A 17,360-nucleotide genomic window follows, 5' to 3' on the forward strand; every position below is an offset into this window, starting at 1 on the left:
CGCAGAAGTCGGAAATCTGACGTTTCCGAGTTCTCAGTTGTTCTGAACGTGGCATTTGCCTCCGGGTATTCGACGGAAATACATTTCGTGTCTAAAATTGGATCCTTGGGATGTCCCAACTCTAACGCCACCCCATTGAAGTTGACATTTAAAATTGTACAGGTATGGGTTAAGGTTAGGGTTATGTAAGGGTTGTGGTTAGGCTTATGGTAGGGGTTATAGTCAGAATTAGAGTTTAGGGTAGTGACGTCCCAAGGATCCCATATAGCATTAATGGGCGGGGCGTGGCTGTGAGGTTCCTCAGAGGGCAGTCCGTTTGAAACGAGGCGACAGTAGGAACTAAAAGCTGATATTTTCCAGTCCTGAACCGACAACGGTCCTCTAAAAACAACTTCAGGTAGGTTGCTGAACGATTTAATTCAGTTTAGATAAATGCTATGTTATTCAATTAATTAAAATAAGTGTTTATGTCTGACGACCGAGCCGAGTTTCGGATGAAAATATTAAACAATGTGGTTGTAAATATAGGTTTGTAAAATCTATCTTAATCACTTCCAATGCAGTATTCTGTAGTTTGGTCAACATAAATTCACTTTTACGTCGGTATCAATTCACATGATATTGTTTTTAAGACAGAGTAAATATTTAGCTCCGGGAAACGTCCCGTTTTAACTCAGTGATAAAGCCGCTTACCGACTATGTTACCTGTTCTAATGAGCGCGCGTTACGTGTGGTCGGTTTCAGAACCCTGGACAGCGCTGGAGCGCTCATTCTACAAACAGGCAACATCCCGACAAAAACAACACAGAAACGTTCAGAGAGATTTTAAAGTTTGTTTGTAGAAACGCTGTAAAAAAAGTTCAACTGTGTAATTTGTTTTGAAAAAACTCCGTGTTTTGTATTAAGAGGTCAGCATTGAAAGAGTAAGAGAGATGTTCTCCAATTGTGACATTCGCAAGCTAGACTTCATCATTTGTCACAGAAATGGGTCATTCAGTAGCCTAGACAAGGCAATACAGTAGCTCCGTAAGGTATTTCTCGGGGAAACAAATGTCAAGACGCTGTTTAAATGTAATTGGTAAGATGGTGCGATATTGCCATTGACCTTTTTTTTGGTAATCATTTAGGTTCAAATTGTAGGTTATATGGAGCGAAAGGTTAAGACAGTTTTGCTTGAGACACGTGGCTGTGTTATGTCAAGTATTTCTCAAGCCAAAACGACTATGGCGATGTATCATGCTCTTCGTGCCCACCTACAGCCTCTGCCAAAAGCTCATTCGCGTCGCTGGATGTGAACATGTGTCTCTTTCTTCGGTTCAAAGAGGTGTAGCCACACATTAAAGTAGTCACAGTTCCGTCAGCCAACACAGGGATAAGACGTGATTATGATATAGCCTACCTAATACACTATGTGTAGGCAGAGTTCCCGGTGGGAGAGGAGCTGTGGGTGGGGTTGCCAGATTCGCTGCCAAGGGGATATCCCTCCTTCACACTTCTTAATAGCTTACATTGAGCCTCAAGGCCCAGTGCTTTAACCCCGGGAGTTCTGGGTATTTAGATCTGTATAAATGTGTCAGGGGAGACAACCTGCTCAATCTGAGGTAGAGATATCCACATTGAGGTAGAATACAACACAATATTTGCTTTGTTGGTCCATTTGCATGGATATGCTTTATTTATTGCTGTCATAGTACCCAACCTGACACACTGCCGAGCAACGCCCCCTGGAGCAAAGTGCCGTGCTCAAGGGTACAATGGGGGAAGGCAGTATATGGGATAAATAGGTAGGCAGATCAAAACGTATTTGTTTCTGTATCAGTGACTGAGTGGTCTACCATTGGCCTGTATAGTGCTGCTGCTTTAATACACAAGATTCTATGTTATTCTCCAGGGTTTTGATCCGTGAAGAGGAAGCCGGCACTCTTTGACCCAGTCAGACAAACAATTGGTGAAGGAAAGCTGCTCAAAGAGAGCTTCAGAGACTCACCCAGATCACTTCTATTCAATGGGCTAAGTTAGGATAATGATGTTGAAGCACTTGACTCTCTTTGCACTATAGATCTAGTTGATTTGAAAGCAGGGTCTGGCAGACTGACGTTTATACTGTTCCCTCATGTCTTCCTGGGGTACAGTGTGTAGGCAGAACTTCAGTAGCCTGACATCCAAACTGATTTCCCAGTTGATTCGCTTCAATGATGAGTCTAGAACTTCACCAACTCACCTCGATCTCTCCCATTCACTGTTCTAACTCGGGATAATGAGACAGGAGCACTAGATTATCTCTGCTCTAGTTTTAATGGAATCAGGGAATGTCTGACAGACACATTATTGAGATGCTGTGTAGGCTACATAGCAGCATGTTGAAGTTGTTCACATGAGTAGTGTATTTACACGTGGAGTGTTGGTATTTTCCTTGTTGTCCCTGGCTTTGATAAGGGTTAGGGAGCCTGGGTTCGGCCAAGCAGGGTGACAACAGAACAGAACAGTAGGTGGCTTGGTGGCTGAGTTGGGCTATAAGGATCACTCACTAACACACGGAATGGAGTGGTTTTCCAAAGTGGTAGCCTAAGGGCTGGCTCCATGTAAAATATGACCTTATGAACAGATCTAGGATCAGCTTATTGTCCCCAAATACTAACCTTAACCATTGGTTGTCTTCCAACAACATGTGGGAGGAAACCGCACAATAGCCACATATGACCTTATGAACAGATCTAGGATCAGCTTACAATAGCCGCTCTAACTGCAATGTGAATAATCTATATTCAGTAGTCTATATCCCTGATAGGACTATAACCCCTTCTCCCCTAACCATGAATAGTCTATATTCAGTAGTCTATATCCCTGATAGGACTATAACCCCTTCTCCCCTAACCATGAATAGTCTATATTCAGTAGCCTATATCCCTGATAGGACTATAAAACCGTCTTCCCCAATCTGCATTGACTGCGCTCATAAATGCACTGCTACTCACATACCTCATGAATTTCATCACATACCTCGTGCATTTCCTCACATACCTCAGGCATTTCATCACATACCTCGTGCATTTCATCATATACCTCGGGCATTTCATCATATACCTCGGGCATTTCATCATATACCTCGGGCATTTCATCATATACCTCGGGCATTTCATCACATACCTCTGGCATTTCATCAATACGTCGTGCATTTCCTCACATACCTCAGGCATTTCATCACATACCTCGGGCATTTCATCAATACCTCATGCATTTCCTCACATACCTCGGGCATTTCATCACATACCTCAGGCATTTCATCACATACCTCGGGCATTTCATCAATACCTCGTGCATTTCCTCACATACCTCGGGCATTTCATCACATACCTCGGGCATTTCATCACATACCTCGGGCATTTCATCATATACCTCGGGCATTTCATCACATACCTCGGGCATTTCATCAATACCTCATGCATTTCCTCACATACCTCGGGCATTTCATCACATACCTCGGGCATTTCATCAATACCTCAGGCATTTCCTCACATACCTCGGGCATTTCATCACATACCTCGGGCATTTCATCACATACCTCGGGAATTTCATCAATACCTCGTGCATTTCCTCACATACCTCGGGCATTTCATCAATACCTCGTGCATTTCCTCACATACCTCGGGCATTTCATCACATACCTCGGGCATTTCATCATATACCTCGGGAATTTCATCACATACCTCGGGCATTTCATCAATAGCTCGTGCATTTCCTCACATACCTCGGGCATTTCATCACATACCTCGGGCATTTCATCACATACCTCGGGCATTTCATCATATACCTCTGGCATTTCATCACATACCTCGGGCATTTCATCACATACCTCGGGCATTTCCTCACATACCTCAGGCATTTCATCACATACCTCGGGCATTCCCTCTTCCCCAAACTGCATTGACTATGCTCATAAATGCACTGCTACTCACATACCTCATGATTTCATCACATACCTCGTGCATTTCCTCACATACCTCAGGCATTTCATCACATACCTCGTGCATTTCAACACATACCTCGTGCATTTCCTCACATACCTCAGGCATTTCATCACATACCTCGGGCATTCCCTCACATACCTCGGGCATTCCTTCACATACCTCATGCATTTCCTCACATACCTTGTGCATTTCCTCACATACCTCGTGCATTTCCTCACATACCTCATGCATTTCATCACATACCTCGGGCATTTCATCACATACCTTGGGCATTTCATCACATACCTCGGGCATTTCATCAATACCTCGTCAATTTCCTCACATACCTCGGGCATTTCATCACATACCTCGGGCATTTCATCACATACCTCGGGCATTTCATCATATACCTCGGGAATTTCATCAATACCTCGGGCATTTCATCACATACCTCGGGCATTTCATCAATACCTCGTGCATTTCCTCACATACCTCGGGCATTTCATCACATACCTCAGGCATTTCATCAATACCTCGTGCATTTCCTCACATACCTCGGGCATTTCATCACATACCTCGGGCATTTCATCAGATACCTCGGGCATTTCATCAATACCTCGTGCATTTCATCACATACCTCGGGCATTTCATCACATACCTCGGGCATTTCATCACATACCTCGGGCATTTCATCATATACCTCGGACATTTCATCATATACCTCGGACATTTCATCATATACCTCGGACATTTCATCATATACCTCGGACATTTCATCATATACCTCGGACATTTCATCACATACCTCGGACATTTCATCATATACCTCGGGAATTTCATCAATACCTCGGGCATTTCATCACATACCTCGGGCATTTCATCAATACCTCGTGCATTTCCTCACATACCTCGGGCATTTCATCACATACCTCAGGCATTTCATCAATACCTCGTGCATTTCCTCACATACCTCGGGCATTTCATCACATACCTCGGGCATTTCATCAGATACCTCGGGCATTTCATCAATACCTCGTGCATTTCATCACATACCTCGGGCATTTCATCACATACCTCGGGCATTTCATCACATACCTCGGGCATTTCATCATATACCTCGGACATTTCATCATATACCTCGGACATTTCATCATATACCTCGGACATTTCATCATATACCTCGGACATTTCATCATATACCTCGGACATTTCATCATATACCTCGGACATTTCATCATATACCTCGGACATTTCATCATATACCTCGGACATTTCATCATATACCTCGGGCATTTCGTCACATACCTTGTATATTTCATTACATACCTTGTATATTTCATTACATACCTTGTGTATTTCATTACATACCTTGTGTATTTCATTACATACCTCGTGAATTTCATTACATACCTCATGCATTTCATTACATACCTTGTGTATTTCATCACATCCTCTTCAGTCAAACAACCAATAATATTGTGCGCCTCTGGTTCTTTTCCTGTGTTTGGCCCGGACCTCGTTCTCACCTGCAGCGAACTGCACCACGGGACAAATTTAAATGGCTGTGCGTCATTTAGTGTGCACATCTGAGTGTGAATGATGTTCACACCAGTCCAGACGAACCGAACTAAGGGGAGAAACGCACCAGAGTTCGGGGGGGGGGGGGGGGGGGGAACAAGCATTTGGTGTGAAAGCCCCCTTAATTAGGTCTGTGGGGGGGTGTAGTTCAGGGGGAAGAGTCATCCACAAATTACTGTACACGGCAGAAGAGAGATGTTGTTGACTTCCACCTGCATGACAACTGATGACTAACAGTATATCAGAGTCAGGATAATTATATCTGTTCTACTGTACTGATCATGTCTTCATAGCTCTCAAACTCAACTGTGGACCCGGAAGCCAGTTCCACTGCTTTTTTAAATTGTTCAGGGACTGACTTAGACCAGGGACACCAGATGGGTGCCATAAATTATCAAGTAGAACAGAAAAGCAGCAGTAGTCCGGACTTCGTAGGGTAAGATTTGAAACCCCCTGCGTAGGCTGTTGGGCTGTGGGCAGGTAGTTTAGCAGGATAGAGCGTTGGCCCAGTAACCAAAAGGTCAGTGGTTCGAATACCTGAGCCGACAAGGATAAAAATCTGTCAATGTGCCCTTGAGTAAGGCACTTAACCCTAATTTGCTCCATGGGTGCCATACTACTATGGCTGACCCTGTAAAACAACACATTTCACTGAGCCTATGTGGCAATAAAACATTTAGGTTTTTTTTTTTTTATTCAGTAAGAAATAGGTCAGAATAAATTCACATCCAAATGGCTTTGTGCAGACTAGTATGAAAGTATGAAAAACACAGTATGTTCATCATCTGAATTTACATTTTTACTAATGATTTTTCATTTAGAAAAATACTTGAACGGGAAAAAGGTACAGAATCTTGGGTCTTGCCAGTCATCATATTAAGAGTCAACATTCCCAATACCGGTCTATGAGGCATCATCTAACTACATTGATGCGAAGTTAGTAAACGTCAATACAGTGTTTGCATAATGATGAATACAAGTGTCCTGTGGTCCGTTAGTACCCTTCTATGACACTGTATACATAGCGGTTCTATGACGGTTCTATGGTTCTATGACACTGTATACATAGCGGTTCTATGGTTCTATGACACTGTATACATATCGGTTCTATGACGGTTCTATGGTTCTATGACACTGTATACATAGCGGTTCTATGACGGTTCTGTGGTTCTATGACACTGTATACATATCGGTTCTATGACGGTTCTATGGTTCTATGACACTGTATACATAGCGGTTCTATGGCGGTTCTATGGTTCTATGACACTGTATACAGATCGTTTCTGAAACCTCTTGGAATCTGATCTGGGAATGCCTATTTGATCTGAATGAGAGTGCATATTTGCAGTAACCCGAATCCCCCCCCCCCCCGACACACACGGATGCATGCACACACAAACACACACTCAGAAGTCACCTCAAAGCAAGGGCAAGCTGGGCATGGTGATACTGTCATCCATCAGAACTGTGGAGCCTGTCGGACTAACTAACTCACTACCTAACTAACATAGACACAACAGCCCAGACAGTGTTCCTAATGATTCCACCATCTGTGTGGGTGGGAGTTAAGGTGTCAGCATGCTAGCAGAACTCCGCTAAGTGTGCTCGCATACACCCTTAAAAAACCTTCACTTGAAAAACGAGAAAAAAGCGGCGACTAGTACTGTTTGCCCATTTTGAGACGCCTTAGCCAATATACACTTCCTCAAAATAGTCAGAATGAATCTAAGGTAACTCAAGAAATCTGTCAATTAATTTTGAAGTTTTTGCGAAGGAGATCTTAGTCCCACAATTTTACATCTAACTAATATGTTTTTTTTAATGAAAAATGAGTTGTCTCTCAATGAATGACAACAAAGACTTTATTGAAGAATCCCTACTGGTGACCAATTATCGACGAAGGTAGCGTAGACATCGGCTCCGAACTTCGGCTTGCCTCCAGAAAAAAATCTTGTGTGCCTGAACAGCTGAAAAAACCCTCACCGAAGACCAAAACATCACGAAATGTCATCATCATAGATGCACAATCTCTTCCGAACTGATTCGGCTGGGAAGCTTTTAGACGCCTTTACAGTAGAGCAGAGGCACAGGGCACATCTGGGCACAGGAGTCCTGTCACTTTGAAGTCACCACAGAGCAAGGTATGTTTACAGCTCTGTGGAGGACGGGTATGTTTACAGCTCTGTGGAGGACGGATATGTTTACAGCGCTGTGGAGGATGGTTATGAACAACACACAGCTCTGTGGAGGATGGTTATGAACAACACAGCTCTGTGGAGGATGTGTATGAACAGCAACTCTGTGGAGGATGGATATGAACAACACACAGCTCTGTGGAGGATGCTTATGAACAACACACAGCTCTGTGGAGGATGTGTATGAACAGCAGCTCTGTGGAAGATGGGCATGATTAGAGTTGAGCTCTGTGGAGAATGACTATGTTTACAGCTCTGTGGAGGATGAGTATGTTTACAGCTCTGTGGAAGATGGGTATGTTTACAGCTCTGTGGAAGATGGGTATGTTTACAGCTCTGTGGAAGATGGGTATGTTTACAGCTCCGTGGAGGATGTGTACAGTGGCAAGAAAAAGTATGTGAACCCTTTGGAATTACCTGGATTTCTGCATAAATTGGTCATCAAATTTGATCTGATCTTCATCTAAGTCACAACAATAGACAAAAAATAGTGTGCTTAAACTAATAACACACAAATTATTGTATTTTTCTTGTCTATATTGAATACATAATTTAAACATTCACAGTGTAGGTTGAAAAACGTTTGTGAACCCCTAGGCTAATGACTTCTCCAAAAGCTAATTGGAGTCAGGAGCTAACCTGGAGTCCAATCAATGAGACGAGATTGGAGATGTTGGTTAGAGCTGAGCTGCCCTGCACTATAAAAAATACTCACTAAATTTGAGATTGCTATTCACAAGAAGCATTGCCTGATGTGAACCATGCCTTGAACAAAACAGATCTCAGAAGACCTAAGATTAAGAATTGTTGACTTAATAAAGCTGGAAAGGGTTACAAAAGTATCTCTAAAAGTCTTGATGTTCATCAGTCTATAGTAATACAAATTATCTATAAATGGAGAAAGTTCAGCACTGTTGCTACTCTCCCTAGGAGTGGCCATCCTGCAAAATGACTGCAAGAGCCCAGAGGAGAATGTTCAATGAGGTTAAGAAGAATCTTAGAGTGTCAGCTGAAGACTTTCAGAAATTTCTGGAACATGGTAACATCTCTGTTGACTAGTCTACAATACGTAAAACCCTAAACAGGAATGGTGTTCATGGGAGGACACAACGGAAGAAGCCACTGCAGTTCAAAAAAAACCATTGCTGCACACCTGAAGTTTGCAAAAGTGCACCTGGATGTTCCACAGCGCTACTGGCAAAATATTCTGTGGACAAATGAAACTACAGTTGAGTTGTTTGGAAGGAACACACAACTCCATGGGTGGAGAAAAAAGGCACAACACACCAACATCAAAACCTCATCCCAACTGTAAAGAATGGTGGAGGGAGCATCATGGTTTGGGGCTGCGTTGCTGCCTCAGGGCCTGGACAGCTTGCTATCATCGACGCAAAAATGAATTCCAAAGTTTATCAAGACATTTTGCAGGAGAATGTTAGGCTATCTCTCCGCCAATTGAAGCTCAACAGAAGTTGATTGATGCAACAGGACAACGACCCAAAACACAGAAGTAAATCAACAACAGAATGACTTCAACAGAAGAAAATACACCTTCTGGAGTGGCCCGGTCAGAGTCCACCTTAAGAGAGCAGTTCACACCCTACATCCCAAGAATATTGCTGAACTGAAACAGTTTTGTAAAGAGGAATTGTCCAAAATTCCTCCTGACCGTTATGCAGGTCTGATCCGCAACTACAGAAAACGTTTGGTTGAGGTTATTGCTGCCAAAGGAGGGCCAACCAGTTATTAAATCCAAGGGTTCACATACTTTTTCCACCCTGCTCTGTGACTGTTTACACAGTGTGTTCAATAAAGACATGAAAACATATCATTGTTTGTGTGTTATTAGTTTAAGCAGACTGTGTTTGTCTGTTGTTGTGACCTAGATGAAGATAAGATCACATTTTATGACGAATTTATGCAGAAATCCAGGTATTTAAAAAAGGTTCACATACTTTTTCTTGCCACTGTATGTTTACAGCTCTGTGGAGGATAGATACGTTTACAGCTCTGTGGAGGATAGGTATGTTTACAGCTCTGTGGAGGATGGGTATGAACAGCATAGGGGTCTGTGGAGGATGGGTATGAACAACATAGGGCTCTGTGGAGGATGGGTATGAACAGCATAGGGCTCTGTGGAGGATGGGTATGAACAGCATAGAGCTCTGTGGAGGATGGGTATGTTTACAGCTCTGTGGAGGATGGGTATGAACAGCATAGGGGTCTGTGGAGGATGGGTATGAACAACATAGGGCTCTGTGGAGGATGGGTATGAACAGCATAGGGCTCTGTGGAGGATGGGTATGAACAGCATAGGGCTCTGTGGAGGATGGGTATGTTTACAGCTCTGTGGAGGATGGGTATGAACAACATAGAGCTCTGTTGAGGATGGGTATGAACAGCATAGGGCTCTGTGGAGGATGGGTATGTTTACAGCTCTGTGGAGGATGGGTATGTTTACAGCTCTGTGGAGGATGGGTATGTTTACAGCTCTGTGGAGGATGAGTATGAACAACATAGAGCTCTGTTGAGGATGGGTATGAACAGCATAGGGCTCTGTGGAGGATGGGTATGTGTACAGCTCTGTGGAGGATGGGTATGTTTACAGCTCTGTGGAGGATGGGTATGTTTACAGCTCTGTGGAGGATGGGTATGAAAATAAGAATTTGTTCTTAACTGACTTGCCTAGTTAAATAAAGGTAAAATAAATACAAATAAATAAAACATGCTGACCAGTGAGCTGACATAAGGCTTTACCTAGCAGAGACTTGTAGATGACCTGGAGCCAGTGGGTTTGGTGACGAGTAGCGAGGGCTAGCCATCGAGAGCATACATGTCACAGGCTTTGGTGACAAAACGGATGGCACTGTGATAGACTGCAACCAATTTGTAGAGTAGAGTGTTGGACGCTATTTTGTAAGTGACATTGCCGAAGTCGAGGATCAGTAGGATAGTCAGTTCTACGAGGGTATGTTTGGCAGCATGAGTGAAGGATGCTTTGTTGCGAAATAGGAAGCCAATTCTAGATTTAATTTTGGATTGGAGATGCTTAATGTGAGTCTGGAAGGATAGTTTACAGTCTAACCAGACACCTAGGTATTTGTAGTTGTCCACATATTCTAAGTTAGAACCATCCAGAGTAGTGATGCTAGTCGGGCGGGATGGTGCAGGCAGGAGGAGGCTTGGGCGAGTTGCTATGGAGGGTGCAGGGCTGTTGACCGGGGTAGGGGTAGCCAGGTGGAAAGCATGGCCAGCCGTAGAAAAATGCTTATTTAAATTCTCAATTATAGTGGATTTATCGGGGGTGACCGTTTTTCCTAGCCTCAGTGCAGTGGGCAGCTGGGAGGAGGTGGACTTTACAGTATCCCAGAACTTAGTGCTACGGGAGGAACATTTCTGCTTGAAAAAGCCTTAGCTTTCCTAACTGCCTGTGTATATTGGTTCCTAACTTCCCTGAAAAGTTGCATATCGCGGGGGCTATTCGATGCTAATGCAGAACGCCACAGGATGTTTTTGTGCTGGTCAGGGGCAGACTGGTCTGGATAGAACCAAGGGCTATATTTGTATGAACAGTATGAGCAGAATAATGGCAGGTTGTATAGATACATCTGGGAGGGAGGGAGATAAAAGAGTGTGCGTCTCTCAGGGCAGATGTGCATGTGCGCACGAATGTGTTTGCGAGTCTACGGTCTATGTGAGCGGTATGCATGAGCACTTTTCTGTGTGTGTGTGTGTGTGTGTGTGTGTGTGTGTGTGTTTGTGTGTGTGTGTGTGTGTGTGTGTGTGTGTGTGTGTGTGTGTGTGTGTGTGTGTGTGTGTGTGTGTGTGTGTGTGTGTGTGTGTGTGTGTGTGTGTGTGTGTGTGTACGTACAGTACATGGAGAGGGGAAGAAAAGGGAAGTGAATGAGGAGGGAGTCGCGGGTTAAGAGAGAGACAAAGAGACAGAGAGAAAGTGAAAGAGAGACTATGTGTTATGCAAGTGTATGAGATGGGTGTTCTGTCTGCTATCTGCCTGGTAATGGTGCGGAGGCGTGGGGGTTGGTGGAGGGAGGGTGGGGGTGGGTGGGTGGGAGGGTGGGTGCTCTGCTTGGTAATGGTGCGGAGGCGTGGGGGTGGAGTGAGGGAGAGAAAGGGGGAGGGGCTGTGAACAGGCCTACTCCACTAGATTAATACTGTAGGTTTTATCCTCTCCGAATGGGACGCTCTGGCTTTAGTCCCATAATCCCCTCTGGGAAAGATGATTGCTTCGAATCTCCTGCATACTGCGTTGCCATCACAGGCCGTACCACTACCTGCATGCATGTACACACGCAAAATCACGCACATGCACACACTAACAGTTGTATAATGAGGAAAGTGGCATCACCGTGGTTAACATGTTTGATGAAGGCTGATTATATTCAGATATTGCCTCTGTGTCCGTTACTAATACAGACCCTAGCTGAAAGACCGTTTTCTGTAGAATCTCTGATTTCTGAGGAACTCTTCCCTGCTCTTCGGAGCAGGTTTCTGTTCCGATTTGCTTCAGTGTCTCAACAAGGATCCGTAATATTCCCATGATGTGAGCACTAGCAGTGGGTTACAGTATGTTACAGTGTGTTGGTGCTAGCAGTGGGTTACAGTATGTTAGCACTAGCAGTGGGTTACAGTATGTTACAGTGTGTTGGTGCTAGCAGTGGGTTACAGTATGTTAGCACTAGCAGTGGGTTACAGTATGTTAGCACTAGCAGTGTGTTACAGTATGTTAGCACTAGCAGTGGGTTACAGTATGTTAGCACTAGCAGTGGGTTACAGTGTGTTGGTGCTAGCAGTGGGTTACAGTGTGTTGGCACTAGCAGTGGGTTACAGTGTGCTGGTGCTAGCAGTGTGTTAGCGCTAGCAGTGGGTTACAGTGTGTTACAGTGTGTTTGTGCTAGCAGTGGGTTACAGTGTGTTGGTGCCAGAAGTGGGTTACAGTGTGTTGGTGCTAGCAGTGGGTTACAGTGTGTTGGTGCTAGCAGTGGGTTACAGTGTGTTGGTGCTAGCAGTGGGTTACAGTGTGTTGGTGCTAGCAGTGGGTTACAGTGTGTTGGCACTAGCAGTGGGTTACAGTGTGCTGGTGCTAGCAGTGTGTTAGCGCTAGCAGTGGGTTACAGTGTGTTACAGTGTGTTTGTGCTAGCAGTGGGTTACAGTGTGTTGGTGCCAGAAGTGGGTTACAGTGTGTTGGTGCTAGCAGTGGGTTACAGTGTGTTAGCGCTAGCAGTGGATTACAGTGTGTTACAATATGTTGGTGCTAGCAGTGGGTTACAGTGTGTTGGTGCTAGCAGTGGGTTACAGTGTGTTGGTGCTAGCAGTGGGTTACAGTGTGTTGGTGCTAGCAGTGGGTTACAGTGTGTTGGTGCTAGCAGTGGGTTACAGTGTGTTGGTGCTAGCAGTGGGTTACAGTGTTTTGGTGCTAGCAGTGGGTTACAGTGTGATGGTGCTAGCAGTGGGTTACAGTGGGTTGGTGCTAGCAGTGGATTACAGTGTGTTACAGTGTGTTGATACTAGCAGTGGATTACAGTATGTTGGCGCTAGCAGTGGGTTACAGTGTGTTGGCGCTAGCAGTGGGTTACAGTGTGTTGGCGCTAGCAGTGGGTTACAGTGTGTTGGTGCTAGCAGTGGGTTACAGTATGTTGGCGCTAGCAGTGGGTTACAGTGTGTTGGTGCTAGCAGTGGGTTGCAGTGTGTTGGTGCTAGCAGTGGGTTACAATGTGTTGGTGCTAGCAGTGGGTTACAGTGTGTTGGTGCTAGCAGTGGGTTACAGTGTGTTGGCGCTAGCAGTGGGTTGCAGTGTGTTGGTGCTAGCAGTGGGTTGCAGTGTGTTGGTGCTAGCAGTGGGTTACAATGTGTTGGTGCTAGCAGTGGGTTACAGTGTGTTGGTGCTAGCAGTGGGTTACAGTGTGTTGGCGCTAGCAGTGGGTTACAGTGTGTTGGTGCTAGCAGTGGGTTGCAGTGTGTTGGTTCTAGCAGTGGGTTACAGTGTGTTGGTGCTAGCAGGGTGTTACAGTGTGTTGGCGCTAGCAGTGGGTTACAGTGTGTTGGTGCTAGCAGTGGGTTACAGTGTGTTGGTGCTAGCAGTGGGTTGCAGTGTGTTGGTGCTAGCAGTGGGTTGCAGTGTGTTGGTGCTAGCAGTGGGTTACAGTGTGTTGGTGCTAGCAGTGGGTTGCAGTGTGTTGGTGCTAGCAGTGGGTTACAGTGTGTTGGTGCTAGCAGTGGGTTACAGTGTGTTGGCGCTAGCAGTGGGTTACAGTGTGTTGGTGCTAGCAGTGGGTTGCAGTGTGTTGGTGCTAGCAGTGGGTTACAGTGTGTTGGTGCTAGCAGGGTGTTACAGTGTGTTGGCGCTAGCAGTGGGTTACAGTGTGTTGGTGCTAGCAGTGGGTTACAGTGTGTTGGTGCTAGCAGGGTGTTACAGTGAGTTGTGTCGTTTATCGGGGTGCGTTGTATTATGTTTCACGTGTGTACAGATGCACAATCTGTCAGGGTTACACACACACACACACACACACACACACACACACACACACACACACACACACACACACACACACTAGTTCTGAAGAGGGTTAAACCAAGGCCTCATACCTTTTAAAGTGTTAATCAATTGTGTTATGATAAACTGTAAGGTCTCCTCTTCAGGAGAGCTCTCTGTGTGTGTGTGTGTGTGTGTGTGTTATAACCTGTTTCTGAGTGTTCTGACCTTCAGACACTATCAGAAGGCATCTACATTCAGACTCCTCTTGTCTGGATCCCACCGTGGTTATCTGGTTTTCTGAGAACACAAGGCTGCCAAAGACCCGATGAAACCAGCCAGCTGTCAGAAGATGCTTATGCTCGTTCACCTTGTTATGACCCTACACTTGTGATGAAAGGTCAAGTTTTGGTCAAACCCACTTCTGAACTTTTAATTGCTGATAAGATGGTTACTTCTGTCAGGGGGAGGTCAGATGTATTAAAAATGTTGTTGCCATGGAAACTCACGCACGGAGAACTGGGAGAGACTGTATGAGTTATAGGATGTTACAAGATGTCTTAGACATTTTGCAGAACTTGGGGAGAACTATCATATATTGTTATACTGTACTCTGTATCAACTTCTGCCTACAATTGTATTACTAAAATGAGTATTTTAATACTTAAACAAAGAGGCTGTGTTTCCTTTCCATTACTAATGTATTTTTGATAATTATATAGACCTGATCATTTGTTGAGGAAATTGACCAACAGATGCATGGTAATGATTCAAATCTACTGACTGTTGCCAGGAATCAATTACCCACCATTAAAGAGATTCTCTGGTACTTTTGTGTACTTTTTAGCCAGTAGTTCTGAAAGTAGCGCTCACGATCCAAAAGAGGTCCCCAGAAGTAGCATACTACGCATTGGCTAGAACTCAAATTGCTAGGGTGGGTGGCCCACGTGGGAGAAAATGTAGGGAAAATGGCGCCGCACAGCTGCCAGATTTCATGGCTAATTGCGGTAAAACAGTAATTTTGCTCATAGATTATGCATGCATGAACTACACATTGACACGTCCAGCCCAATGCAGGAGGGCATTTGTGATGTCATCAGCCTCCATCTTGCTTGAGGATCAATAGAGAATAAAAGAGGAAAGGCCCCTCCCACTTGTGCCATGTCATGACTTACCTGGACTACTTATTGAGATTTGCCTTTTGTTAAGTAAATCATGTGTTATTAACTAAGGTTAAAAGGAGACTGGAGGGCCACTTTAAGTAGTCCAGGCTTCAGCCTTTTCACCACAACAGATCAATCCACAGCCAAAATCACAGCCAATCCACTCTATTCAATACGCATCGCGGAAGTTCGGCTTTACTGCATGATTGAAATTTAAAGGTAATGTTACATCGTTAGCAGAGACAGCATTCACGGTAAATGCTGCATATGTCGGCTCAATCAGAAATTACCTTTAAATTTCTATCACTTCACAGACTGAATAGATCTCTAATGAGTTCACCATCACACCTCACCACGTCAGTCAATGATCAGGGCGTCTGTTAAATGACTACAAGTCTCTAACCTCCCCATGGTGCCACCTGACAGTAACTGAGAGAGAAAGAGAGAGAGGTCTGTTGGGTTTTATCTGCTTGCCGCCATTGTGTGGAAGCTGTCAGCACCTATTTCACGCTCTTAGAGCCTCGAATGGATTTCTGCGCTCCATCTTTGTCAGATTTCTTCAAATATTTAACAGTGGGGCCGGCTGGTTCAGAGAGGGGTCGGGCTGGGGCGGGGTCGGGGTGGGGCGGGTAGAGCTGGAGAGGGCAGGGTTAGGGGTAGAGCTGGAGAGGGTAGGGTTAGGGGTAGAGCTGGAGAGGGTAGGGTTAGGGGTAGAGCTGGAGAGGGTAGGGTTAGGGGTAGAGCTGGAGAGGGTAGGGTTAGGGGTAGAGCTGGAGAGGGTAGGGTTAGGGGTAGAGCTGGAGAGGGTAGGGTTAGGGGTAGAGCTGGAGAGGGTAGGGTTAGGGGTAGAGCTGGAGAGGGTAGGGTTAGGGGTAGGGCTGGAGAGGGTAGGATTAGGGGTAGAGCTGGAGAGGGTAGGGTTAGGGGTAGAGCTGGGGCGGGTAGAGCTGGAGAGGGTAGGGTTAGGGGTCGGGGTGGGGCGGGTAGAGCTGGAGAGGGTAGGGTTAGGGGTAGAGCTGGAGAGGGTAGGGTTAGGGGTAGAGCTGGAGAGGGTAGGGTTAGGGGTAGAGCTGGAGAGGGTAGGGTTAGGGGTAGAGCTGGAGAGGGTAGGGTTAGGGGTAGAGCTGGAGAGGGTAGGGTTAGGGGTAGGGCTGGAGAGGGTAGGGTTAGGGGTAGAGCTGGAGAGGGTAGGGTTAGGGGTAGAGCTGGGGCGGGTAGAGCTGGAGAGGGTAGGGTTAGGGGTCGGGCTGGGGCGGGTAGGGTTAGGGGTAGGGCTGGAGAGGGCAGGGTTAGGGGTAGGGCTGGAGAGGGCAGGGTTAGGGGTAGAGCTGGAGAGGGTAGGGTTAGGGGTAGGGCTGGAGAGGGCAGGGTTAGGGGTAGGGCTGGAGAGGGCAGGGTTAGGGGTAGGAATGGAGAGGGCAGGGTTAGGGGTAGGGCTGGGGCGGGTAGAGCTGGAGAGGGTAGGGTTAGGGGTAGAGCTGGAGAGGGTAGGGTTAGGGGTAGGGCTGGAGAGGGCAGGGTTAGGGGTAGGGCGGGTAGAGCTGGAGAGGGTAGGGTTAGGGGTAGAGCTGGAGAGGGTAGGGTTAGGGGTAGGGCTGGAGAGGGTAGGGTTAGGGGTAAAGCTGGAGAGGGTAGGGTTAGGGGTAGGGCTGGAGAGGGCAGGGTTAGGGGTAGGGCTGGAGAGGGCAGGGTTAGGGGTAGAGCAGGAGAGGGTAGGGTTAGGGGTAGGGCTGGGGCGGGCCGGGTTAGGGGTAGGGCTGGAGAGGGCAGGGTTAGGGGTAGGGCTGGAGAGGGCAGGGTTAGGGGTAGAGCTGGAGAGGGTAGGGTTAGGGGTAGGGCTGGAGAGGGCAGGGTTAGGGGTAGGGCTGGAGAGTGCAGGGTTAGGGGTAGGAATGGAGAGGGCAGGGTTAGGGGTAGGGCTGGGGCGGGTAGAGCTGGAGAGGGTAGGGTTAGGGGTCGGGCTGGGGCGGGTAGGGTTAGGGGTAG

At 46.1% G+C, this 17,360-nt stretch overlaps 1 protein-coding gene across 1 annotated transcript in view; it reads left to right on the forward strand.

The window, feature by feature from the left end:
• The first annotated feature begins 259 nt into the window (after positions 1-259).
• Positions 260-17,360, forward strand: part of LOC110510484 (synaptosomal-associated protein 25-B) — a 96,126-nt gene continuing 79,025 nt past the window's right edge. The window contains exon 1 of the mRNA XM_036955261.1: positions 260-397. The gene's annotated coding sequence lies outside the window, so the exon portion shown is untranslated. The remainder of the gene's footprint in view (positions 398-17,360) is intronic.

The sequence above is a fragment of the Oncorhynchus mykiss genome, chromosome 19 (assembly GCF_013265735.2).
Source record: "Oncorhynchus mykiss isolate Arlee chromosome 19, USDA_OmykA_1.1, whole genome shotgun sequence".
Taxonomy (NCBI): Eukaryota; Metazoa; Chordata; class Actinopteri; order Salmoniformes; family Salmonidae; genus Oncorhynchus; species Oncorhynchus mykiss.